Source organism: Typopeltis vanoorti, chromosome 10 (genome assembly GCF_054136105.1).
Source record: "Typopeltis vanoorti isolate ZY-2024b chromosome 10, IOZ_Tvanoo_1.0, whole genome shotgun sequence".
NCBI lineage: Eukaryota > Metazoa > Arthropoda > Arachnida > Uropygi > Thelyphonidae > Typopeltis > Typopeltis vanoorti.
In genome coordinates, this window is record NC_143558.1 from 128,157,017 (window position 1) to 128,169,341 (window position 12,325).

General features: G+C 35.1%; 1 protein-coding gene across 4 annotated transcripts in view; it reads left to right on the plus strand.

Moving 5' to 3' along the window:
* Positions 1-281: 281 nt before the first annotated feature.
* LOC150102782 (cell adhesion molecule 2-like) overlaps positions 282-12,325 on the plus strand; it is a 150,792-nt gene continuing 138,748 nt past the window's right edge. For all 4 annotated transcript variants that reach the window (XM_090399778.1, XM_090399781.1, XM_090399779.1 and 1 more), the window contains exon 1: positions 282-451. The gene's annotated coding sequence lies outside the window, so the exon portion shown is untranslated. The remainder of the gene's footprint in view (positions 452-12,325) is intronic.

The following is a 12,325-nucleotide window of genomic DNA, read 5'->3' on the forward strand; positions in this document are numbered from 1 at the left end:
TAATGAAATGTTTTCTGTTTGAAACGCTTTTCAGTTATATTTCTGTTTGCTCTCTCTCTCTCTCTCTCCACACACACATACACACTATATATATATATATATATATATATATTTTTTTTTTTTTTTATTTATTTATTTATTTATTTATTTATTTATTTATTTATTATTTTTTTTTAAAGTGATAACGAAGGCTGGTCTTGTTTATTTGTACAATCATATGTAGCTCAATCCCGTTAGGAGTCGCTATTGTCGGTACAGTTACATGAATCAGAATATTGTTCTAACGATCGTCGTCTGTCGAGTAGTGTGGTTATGGAACAGTGTGGCCAGTAAAATGCAGGTCACTTTATAGATGCAGTGCAATACGTAGTGGAAATATTGGAATTTTGCATCGTGTGGATAAAGAGTGGAAGTGAAGGCATATTTTCTGCGGTCCTCCTAACCTTCTGTGGTAAGAAACGCCGTTCGATATTTATCTGCTATATGTGCCATGTTTAGTTCCGCAGTTAGGGCAGACGTGCTTTCGAGAATTATTGATCTAGCGAGGGACAACGGTATTTCGTTGAGATAGAATATCAGGGGAAGAATGCATGTTGTAACGGACTTACTTGAAGTAATAATTTATTATTAGCAGGTTTCAATTTCTTAGTCATGGTCAATCGAAAGCGCCATTTTATTCTCTGAAGACATGATTTGTCTATTGGAAAAGCTTGCGACCTAAAGAAGAGAGTAAGTTCATCAACTGGCACTGAGCCATTTTTGGTATCGATTCAGTGTTTTAAGGTGTTCTATGAAGTCATTGTTTCTTTCTGCATTTTTTTGAACACGGCGCTTGTAAAAAAATTCAGAACAAAATAATTAGGAAGACAATTGTTAAATATTACCCACGAGAATTCATGTGGGCCATATTCAATATCATTTAATATCGAGAAATTAAATAACCCCTTAACAGTTGATATTGACTAAATACAATCTTGTAGATTATGAAATAGTGCTTTAATTATTATTATTTGCATTCTGTGTAGTTTAAATGTCTTCAATCATTCATTTTAGATAGGAGACTGAAAAAATGTTACAGAATAATTTTTGCATATAAAAATACTAATTTCCGGGGAAATTGTACTGTGCGAATATAAAATATCTAGGTATCAGTGAGATCGCGTTTATTAAGAAAGCAAGTATATTGACATAGATGCTGAACTACTTTATTTTAGAGAAGAAAACTGGTTGTCCTTAGTTTCAGACATTAACGAATGGATTATCTGGTAGTGTAGCTAAGGAGGCGCGTAGAAAATATGGAGGGGGCTATTAGTAGCAATAAGTGCAGATAGGTATCGTTTGAACATAGAGGTTAGGAAACGGGGTGCCCTGATATTATTTTGAAACACGATTTTGTATTAGTCTGATGTGGCTTTAAGTTAAATGTGATCATTTATAAATATATCCGTCTCAAGTATACTCAAATTGTAAAATGATGCATGTGGAATTTTCTCGCTGCTGTATTCACCTGCCATTCATGGACTTGTGTGTTTGGGGACGTTCTGTCATCAGTTGCATAAATAAAGTCGAGATAAATTGGCGCACTTAAATGAGCACGGGCCGGTGATAATTCTCATTGATATTGAAACTTTTTTTATTATTGCTATTGTTTGTTATCGTATGAATTCTGTAATTTTTTTTTAATAAATGAAATGGATGGTTTCTAATATTCAAGTATTTCCGTTGATTGTATATTAACGGATTATAATAACTAAATGAGGTACGTGTTGTTTCGCTCTCGGGAATTTACTTCCAGGTATTAAAACATGTATATTTAATTTATCTGTTTATAAATATAGATTTGCTGCTTACGTTTTTTTAAGTAAAACATCTCATTAAGCACAAATAAAATTCTGTTTATTTTATATAATTAATTTTTTTATTTCTAATTTTACAAAAAAAAAAAAAAAAAAAAAAAAATCCGACTAAGTACCATGCTTTTAAAATTATCCTTACACGAAGCTCTCCTTGTACAAATTGTTGAATCCCATTCGTTCTAGTAATAAAGGAAACAAAGTCTTTTTTGTAAACTAACTGGTAATTTATAATTATAATTTATGATTAGTAGATTCCAGGATTTCAGTGCTAGGAAGATCACTGGTTTCTGCAAAGTTTCGGATTTTAAATTGTCGATGTATCATTTATTTCTCTTATCGAAATCGATGTGGGCATTAATGATGGATGTGTTTATTAAGACTGCTATATATTCAGCTTGTGTGGTTAACCTGATGGAGATCATCGCTGTACTCCAACCGACTATAGTATGCGTTCGAATTCCGCTGCTGGAATGGATGACTGTAAATGTCTTCTGGCTATTTTCCTTGGTCAGTGTGAGACCACCTTCATTATTCAAGGTGAGAAGTGAATAAAAAAAAAAAAATCCATCTTTCTCTAGAACAAGATTTCGATGATCGAATCCTTTAATTAATAGAATAAAGGATTACATAATGCTTCACTAAATATTAATGTGACAATGTTTAGAGTCATGTGAGGAGGTTTATTAAAAAAAAATCTGAGTATCTGATTTCTTATGAGCTAATTAATCTTTATTTCAAACAATATAATTTTTGCATAAAATTAAATTGTCTGAAACGAAGATTAACTTTGATACACAAACTACCACCACCACCAAAAATTTTCTTTCGTGAAATGCATAATAGCTATTAACAATGTCCTAATTGGTACTAAATCTACAAAAAAAAAAAAAAAAAGCCTTTTAAATCTTGAAATCGTTGCATTTGAACAAAATGAATATGCAGAGAGTGCTACTGAAATGAAGATAGTATGTCATGAAGAGAACTATTTTAAGTTATTTTGAGGTGTAGTAAATTATGCATATTGATATGGAACATATTTTCCTTAATTAGCAATGAGAGAAAAATCACTCTATATATATATAGATGACCGAGCTCTACTTTTGTATGTAGTATCCTACTTGTATGATTCTGAGGCAACTTCTCCACCTGACACATATGACAACTATAAGCACTTACAACGCTTGGTACATGCTGAGCTTTTTCATAGTCGGACCCAATAACAGCATACTTTCAATAGTGTAATCAAATCTACAGTTCCTTTAGTGGACTGTCTCACTAAAAGCGATCTTGTATGGAAAATTCACATGGTAGTCTCAGTTAATGAGATTTTTAGTACTGATGTTTACTACACCATACCAACAGTTAAGTATGATTTGATTTTTTTTTCCCCCTTTGATATCGTATTCCAATCAGCAACACAAAGGATTTTAATACATTTATTCGTAATAAACGATTATAAGTATCGTATCACCTGTAAACAAGTGAGGGGAAAACACACGCCTTCGAGTTTCATCCTATTAGCATACATGTATTATAGTGATACGGTAGCTTTTTCTGCATTCCATGACGGGAATGCAGAAAAATTGAATTTATTACAAGATGGTGTATACCACCTATTTTGTATAGTGTGTGTAATTGAGATCTTGGATTCTAAATATCTCTACTTTAAAAAGACTTCGCATAATCTTCTTCGGCATGTAGATTTTTAACCAGCTCTAGTTTGAATTTACCTGTTAACTACGGTTACCAGTCCTGCTACATATCGGGGACGACTCGGTAGCAATATCAGGTAGAGAAGGCTAACTCAGTGTGGCTACTTTCTGAAAGGGGTTAACCACGTGGGTGTAGTCATCCCTTGGTCCCAGTCTGAGCTTTTCTGGTTTGCTGTTTCAAAACAGTGAAAACGAGAATAAAAATCACCTTTCGCCGTAAGATAAAAACAAGATCCCATTTCTTTTCTATAATTTACACTATTTCATTCTTTTACTATATATCTTGCTTAAAGATTAATATTGGCTTTATATTCTGGTTTATGTACTTATCGTATGTAGCTGGAGACAAACAAATCAGGAATGTATATTTTCCCAAGAAATTTAATGTTCATGATAATACAATTCAGATTTTTGTTGATGCAGAATTTCGCACAGCCAAAGCGAACATTCACGTGCGATGACATCGGCGCATGCAACCGAACATTTCTGTTGCAGTCGTTTTAAAATGCCTTGATATGAAATTTGGTTTGTATCTTATGACACGAATCTTTGAGTTATCCCTTCATCATCAAGGGTTGGGGGCGGGGAGAAAGAAGCAAATTTTAGTTTGCGATCTCTCTTAATTTCAACCATTGGAAATGGGGGGAGGGAGACATTCACCGCACTCAATCACCGTTTCGTTTCGAAATCGTTGCTGTGAGTTATGTATTTGATTCACACCTGCCTCTTGATCTTCATAAGAAGAATTTGAAATAGATGTAACAATCTAAGTGACATTACTTCGACCTGTAACAGTTCTTTGTATTGCTCAACCCGGCACTAATCGCCACGTAAATAGCCTCAAGTAGTCGAGCCTCAACAATTTTCACTGAAACGGAAGAAAGTAACGACAGTACAGTATACAGCAGTGTTGATTGGTTTATCACAACTAACTCGTTTTCAAAATCAATTCCCTGGTTGATTTGCGTTCGGCGAGAAACGTAAAAATTAACTTATCTTCCCTGCTGATCAGAGAAGTTGTGAACAATTAATAAACAACACCAGAAAAAACTAAATACCAAGTATGCAGCTTCTATGCGAAAATTAACGTCTACATCTTCAAGAAGTGCACCTTATACAGAAAATACTTGCTTCAGGAACTGACGCCCTTTTTAGTTGAGAGTTCCAGAGATGGAAGGGGCTTTAAGAGTAATTGTCAAATGGCTTGTTAAATTGAATGACTTTATTGAAATGCAGTTGTAAGGTTATTTCTCACGAGTATAATTGAATTTTAGATTTAGATAACGTTTACTATCCATTTTAGATTTAGATAACGTTTATTTTTGCTGAAGTTTGCATTTAATCACCATATGTTGATACACTCTACTTTCCGCCATTACAAACTGTGATTTGAAACCCATTCTGGCATCCATGTCTGTGATATCTTCAGTCACGCGCGTTTTTCAGACAATCGCTGCTTATTGGAGGCCTGAAGTAGCATGAACATTTTTTTTTTTTTCGGTTCTAAACCTTAGCCATACCCACTGTAATATGGGTTCAAATTCTTTTATGTGCTTCTTCCCCTCTTTTTACATTATTTTCTGACCTTTCTTTAATACGTGTGTCAGTTTTCTCGCTCATCGAATTAGTTGATTTTGGACTGCTTTGTCACGGATACTGAATGGCTTAGAAAATGCTTTAGACGAAGTTTTTCTCTTGTCTGTATTACCTTGGCAGTCGGCGCTTGTTTATCAGTAGATAGTTCGATTAGATGAATAAGCCTAATACCCGAATCATAGAAACTCGGGTTAATTTTATTCGAAATGCAAAGGTTTGCTGCGTAGACTTTTTAAAAGGTATACTGGTACGATGTTACCACCGTTTTTAGTTCATTTTTTGTATATATTTTATGAAGTTCGTATAAAACTAATGATATATTAGTTTATAATTAAATATGATTTAATTATATCGACTAATAATATAAGATTTAGTAACATCTCTGAAAACGAGTAATTCATTTCTCTTTATGTAGTTTTGTTTATTTGTGATGAAGTGCAGAAGTCGCGAGGACAACGAGGCATTTGTTCCCCATCGGTTGTAAAGATTAGTCTAGAATTTTATTTAGAACGCGAAAAACTTTACAAGACTTTTCAGTTGGTAGAGATTAAGCTGATCTCATAACGTCATGGAATGTACGTATGAGATCTTCAAACAGGGAAACCGGCTAAATGCATATATATCTGTTTATATGCGTTTAGCCGGTTTCCATAGCCTCGCTTCGGCCATGTCAACTAAATCAAAGAGTTATTTACAGAATTCTTTTGATTTTTGTTCATTTGACCTAAAGATGCTTCAAGTTCGGAAATATACTGAAATGTAGTTAGATGGATGGAAGCCGGAATTCGGTGAAAAGGAGTAATCCATCGGTAAGGTAACTTCAAAGTTAGTTTTGGGGAAATGATGGAATTGTCACTAGAATTGAATAGTTGCTGTTTCCATCCTTTATCCTTTCTTCCTATCTCTCTAACGTGTCTTGAGAGAGAGAGAAAATGGAAACGATGTGTATGTGACAGTGACGCTGAAAGGAGTTTGAAAAGTCAACGACTGAAGAAAAGAACCTTAGTGAATTTACTATTGGAAATTAAAGTAGAGAAACTAAATGTCCAAATTTCCTTTTGAAATCTTCGTCACGAGTTGCCCTGCTGCTGAAAACCAAGTAAAAGATGCTACGACTAGAACCCGTAGATTTGCGTTCTATTAGTGTACTTTTCTTCAACTTCAGAATTTTCAGTGCCATATTATAGATATTAGGGGCGATTTTCACATTGATTACGATGTGCACACCAATCGTAGCTTCACTTACGAAAAATTAAATTCTTATGGATTACAGCATTTTGGCGTTCTCTGTGTTGAGAGCTGATAGTTCGAAACAACGACTAGTCCAGTCCTTAATCATGAAAACTAATAAAAGGCAAATATGCGAGCTTCTAGATCAATTGCGTGTAATTTCGTATTACATTGTATGCTAAATAATACAGCAAGTTTTCAAATGGTAGTTAAATTTCATCACTCGATGTACGACTGTGATATTGATGACTGTATAAATGAAAAGGCTTGAAAAAGTTAAGTTTGTGGGGAAGAGATTATCATAATCAATTTCCTGATATGTACCCAAAAGCGATGTCTGGATTAAGTTTACGGTAGACAAAGTTTTGTCTCCTGCTGTCTATATTCTCTTTGTAGTCGACTCTTGCTATCAGTAGATAGTCCGATTAGATGGTTACCTAACGTCATGGAATCATAGATATTCGCTCATTTATTAAAATAAATGAGCGAATATGCAGATCTTATATTGCCAGATGATATATTTGTCCTTTGGGGCACTTCTGACTGTATCAATCTGTGTAGATCTTGGTCTTCGTCTGGGTGTTTTCATTCCATCTGGGCATTGAACACCTGTTAACACGTTCATTGCCTATCGCGCGATGCGAGTTCTCACCAAACGGCCGATCACGCGTTATCGCGTTGACGTCGCTAACTAAATAAAATAAAAAAAAATTTGGCCACCACACGAAATTCCAATTTTCAGCTTGACAATGAACGATATCGGGCGATCACGCGATGCGAGTTCTCACCAAACGGCCGATCATGCGTTATCGCGTGGATGTCGCTAACTAAATAAAAAAAAAAATAAAAATTTGGCCACCACACGAAATTCCAATTTTCACCTTGGCAATTAAAGTGTTAAACTAACCTTTCCTATCACATTTTGTTTAAGTGAATACACCTTTAGTTTAGCCCATAATACTCATTCATGAATGCTAAGAATGTCAGATTCCTCCCTAATATCGTTTTATTTTTAATGATTCATATCCCTAATTTTTCTCAGAATTAATGTCCGTGGTCTCCAGTGTTCGGTGCTGGGATTTTTAACCCAACTCTCAGATCCATCAGGCTAACATACTACTAGTTTAGAGTTTTTTAGCCAATTTCTTTCTCATTCCATATACGAAAAATACTTAAAATATTTCAAATTAAATACTCCTAGATAGAGCAATCTGTATAGAGAGAAAACGAATAAAACCACATCATGGAAAAGAGATTTTTACAACAAAAAAAAAATAATAATAATAAATTAAAAAATGACTGATAAGGGAACATGGCGCTGTGACAAGGAAATTACATTCATGTGAACCGAATGGTATGTGATTGTGAAATGATTCAGAGTCGATGACAAAAAAAGTTATTCGATGTTTATTGCGCTCATTACATAAAATATTGTGGTACAAAAAAATCACATGCAGCTAACGTTATGCAAAGAACTCTCAAGGAAATCCGGCTGATATCAGTGGTGGTGATGATGTTCAGTGTTGACTTTTGTACAGGACCAATAGCTGATACCGTCATAGCAGTGTCTAACGTGGGACGCAATGATCTGTCGAAAGGTTTCGCACATAAAGTACGATTTTTGCCTTGTAAATTTGCCATGTGAAGAATATGCCTCGAAACGATACACCATACTTTGGAAGTAACCTCCCCCCCCTCCTAACCTTAACCACTGTGACTGGGCGACTGATTACTCCATTTCTTATGGCTCACAGTATGCAAAATTCACTGCCTTTTCTCGCTGACAGTACCATATTTCCCCTATGAGTCATTTTTGAACTAATCTTTTATTATCAAAATCTCTCCCCGATGATCTTTTTAGGGCACCTATCAAATATGAATGTTTTTTTCGCCTAATGTTTTTCGGTTTATTCTCTTTCTCTACAGATTACTCTGAATAAGAATAGGCACTTTACTCGGAAACACCCTGTAAATTTATTCAGCTGGTTCTCCACCATGTCATCCTCTGCTTTCTATTGCCTGTTTCCATATTTAATATGCTAACTTCACTAAAAATGTGCCTTTAAATGTAGCTGCAAGTTCACCATTGAGAATACAGTTGAAATTTCCCTTGTTTCTGCCTATTTTCATAGTTTTGCCTTTTTTATTATTAGCAATTTTCGTGCTAAATATGTTACGTATGCTATTCAATTCAGTTAAAGATCTTGAAACCTTGCTCTGGGTTTGTTTATGGTTCAAAAAAGGCTGTTTATCACCGGATATCAGGTAAAATGCCACTTTCTTTCATGATGTGATCCATATAGATTATGATTAAGCGTGGTGATGGTGTTCACCCTTTTCTCACACCTGACTTACTTCAATTCTAACTAGTAATTAAATATGGACTGTATATAGCTCTTTGTAATGTTCCATTTACCCCACATGTAGCCTTTGTTTTCCGTTCATGATGCAGCTGATGTTTTCGATGATCCTATTTTCAGTCTTTTTATTATTATCGATTTTCATGCCAAATTTATCAACGCAGTTACCTCAGTTCAGTTAAATTCTTCGGACGTATACTGGATTTATTCTGGAGTATAATATATGCATAAAGTAGAGCTGAGATGAATATCCAATTTTGATATCATGCCTAATTCCACTTCATTATTTCGCGTATTCAACAAACACTAAATATTATTCATGTTTCATTATTTATAGCTTTTTTAGTTGCTTTCTTTCGCTACAGTATTTTATAACCAATTATTTCCCCAATTATTTAATCCAATATTTTTGTTTCTGTTATGGCGACTGTTTTTATTGATATTGTTTTGCTTATTTTCTCCAATTATTCCTCCTCGTAAGCTGTTCCTCTAACATTACATGTGAAAAACGTAATGTTTTGATGATAATACTAGATGGTATGTTTCCCTTGGTATCTCCAAACCTAGTATAAGAAAGAGAATGTTTGTAGAACTGTATTTGACTACGGAGCCATACTAAGGGAGAAAAATTACCTCAAAAGTTTGTGAACATCGAAATCGGTCTTTCTTAGCAACACTAAAGGATCATCAGAAGTGAACGAAACCAATGTAACAATCAACCAGAATGTAACATGCAAAAGAAAGCGGATTAAAAGGGAAAATTAAAGATGAAAAGGGAACAATAGAAAATAATACCGTGCAAGATCATTCGAAAGAAAGGATGAACTAACAAAAGAAGATTAAAAAAACAGATAGGAGAGAAACATAGGAGGAGGAAAAGGGGGAAAATATAAGGATGAGAGAAGACAGAATTGCCAAATCAAATGAGAATCTCAGATGTGCAAATAATAACTAAGTCAGCTTCTAATTAAATATGGTAATGAAATTGACCTTGTTTAATGTACGGTGATTCTCAGTCAGATAAACAAGTGGCGTTTTGTAGGCCTCACCATCAAGTTACCAGAACGCTCATTTTTATAGTCATCAAAATCGCAACTGACTGGTATGTGCTCCTATCATTTTAGAGCTTTGGAAGACCCACCAATCTATAGTAAGCGGCTTTATGCAATCTCTCACTTCGCCCTCCCAGGAGCTTTCCGTAACATTTGGAACTCTTGGGAGGGCTTCCCAAATGAAAGTGGAAGATGAATTTTGACATTAGATCGGAAATTTCGAAGGTATACAAGACTTAACGCAATTTTATGTTCCAGCCAAGCGAACACCTCCCCCCTCCTTCCCGAAATGTAGTTCCCGCCTCTCCTATGCCTATTATATCACATCAGTTGTAGAACTACATCGAGAAAAGCTTACGTTCTTACATCAAAAAAACTAGATGAATGTAGAGGAGGGAAAGCGTTATGCACAATTAAAGAAAATATGCGTTGATAATCCTATCAAAAAGATGTATAGATGATCCATAATATTGACCCCATACCTATATTTCTATGACACGAGGTATTGGATCGCAGCTTGATATAATTTACTTCACATAAATAGTAATAATTATTACTATACAAACACTTCGTGAACACTCTCTCATTGAGAGAAGCGATAGTAAGATGATAAAATAGTTAACAGGGATAATGTCTATCATACTGCATCTTAAATTGATTCATGTTTGTGCACTAACACCTTATTCGGCAAAGCATTCCACTCACCAACCACTCTCCATTCAAAAAAATGTCATACGTTACTCTTATGCACCACACCTTTTTATACACTTTCCAGTAATTACTTCTTATCTCTATTCTATTCTCTCCTTCAACCGTATCTATGTGGTAAGTTACTCCCAACAATTTGTCTTAATCATATCGCCCCTTCTCCACCTATTTAACAGATTGCAAATTAGCCTTCGTTGTTAGTGTTCCCCAAATCCGCTACTGTTTTTGTTATCCGTCTCTGAACTTTTTTTTTTCCAGTTTGCTTCTCACCTAAAAACGCAGGCGACCAAATCTGTGTACAAACGTGGTCTAATCAAACATTTCTCCAGTGGATTTGACCACGTCCTTACATCTACTGGTCAATATTCTTAATACAATGACATTTCTTTGCGCTGTTTTTATAACTTTTGCAGTATGTCCTTTCAGCTTCAATTTTCTATCTATCAATATCCTAAGATCCCTCACTTCCTTCACGTCCATTAATTACAACACCTTCGATATTAATACACAGCAATACATTTCCAAGTTCCAAAGTATATCAATATTATTCCTAATAATTTTGTCCAACTTTGCATCATCGGCAAATATCTGATGCAAGCAGCTCCCAGTATCATTAACTAACAGATTAAACAGCAGTGGTCCTAGGATAGAACCCTGTTAGGCTCCATTGGTAACTTCTCCTCAGACACATACACTGCTGAGAAAGAAGTCAACGGACACCATAGTGTGAGGAAGAAACAGCCTTGGCGTCCACCTTATAAGATGTAGGATCTCCTTTCGCTGCGATGATTGCAGCAATCCTACGGCATAATTTCCACAAGCGTACGATAGCGATCAATGGGAATTTTGGACCATTCTTCCTGTAGGCATGTCTGAGGTCCTGGACTGTTGTGAGGCAGACTTCCCTTGACCTCACCGGTTCATCCCGCAGATATTTAATACGGTTAAGATCAGGGCTCTGGAGTCAAGTGCAGTGACATCGTACCCACAAACCACGCATTTGCAACAGCAGCCTTATGACATAGTGCATTGAAAGAAACAATGACAAGTTTCGTAGATACTCCGAAAAGTAAGAAGCATTGAACGTATCTGCTGACAAATGGCAGTTTTTACATATTATCCTTCGTAGCATACGGACACTTCGGTGAGTGATTGTCCACTGCGGGTAGCACTTGCAGTTAACCCTGCGGATGTCGCGGTCGAAAAAATTGCAGCTTAGGTCGCATGTATATGAGAGATACATTCATTGCTATTATGTGCTAAAATGCGAAAAACTTAAAAAAACACTGCAAATGATGGTTTATTAATTTTCAGTTACAACCTAGAAATTATTGAACGAAGACATATAAGGAATAAAAATTTAGCCGATTGTTGCGATGTAAACCAGCTTGATATAAGAGGCCTAAAATGCTTCCAATTCTGTTTTGTCTATCCGTTTACCATCTCTTTCTATTGAATACTGGTTCGAAATAGAATCGATATATTTATTTGTATATAATAAGATTAGATCTGAAATATCATCTGTAATAAAGCAGTTTCAAGTTCTGTCTTGGCATTTTTTGCGTTTGGCTGAGCTAACGGAAGTTGACAAAATATTCTGCGGCTGTCTTCTAATTTGTCTTCTTATTGGATTTTTCCTCCATTTTGATTATTTATCCTTTCCAAGAAAATACTCTTCATTCATGTCTAATTCATCTTCACTTTCTTCACTAGAAATATTTAGTTCGATATCCGGATCTTCTGAATGAACTTTCACATAAGCATCATCTTCTAAATCACTTTCATCTTAGTATTCGACTCTATCGTTCTCA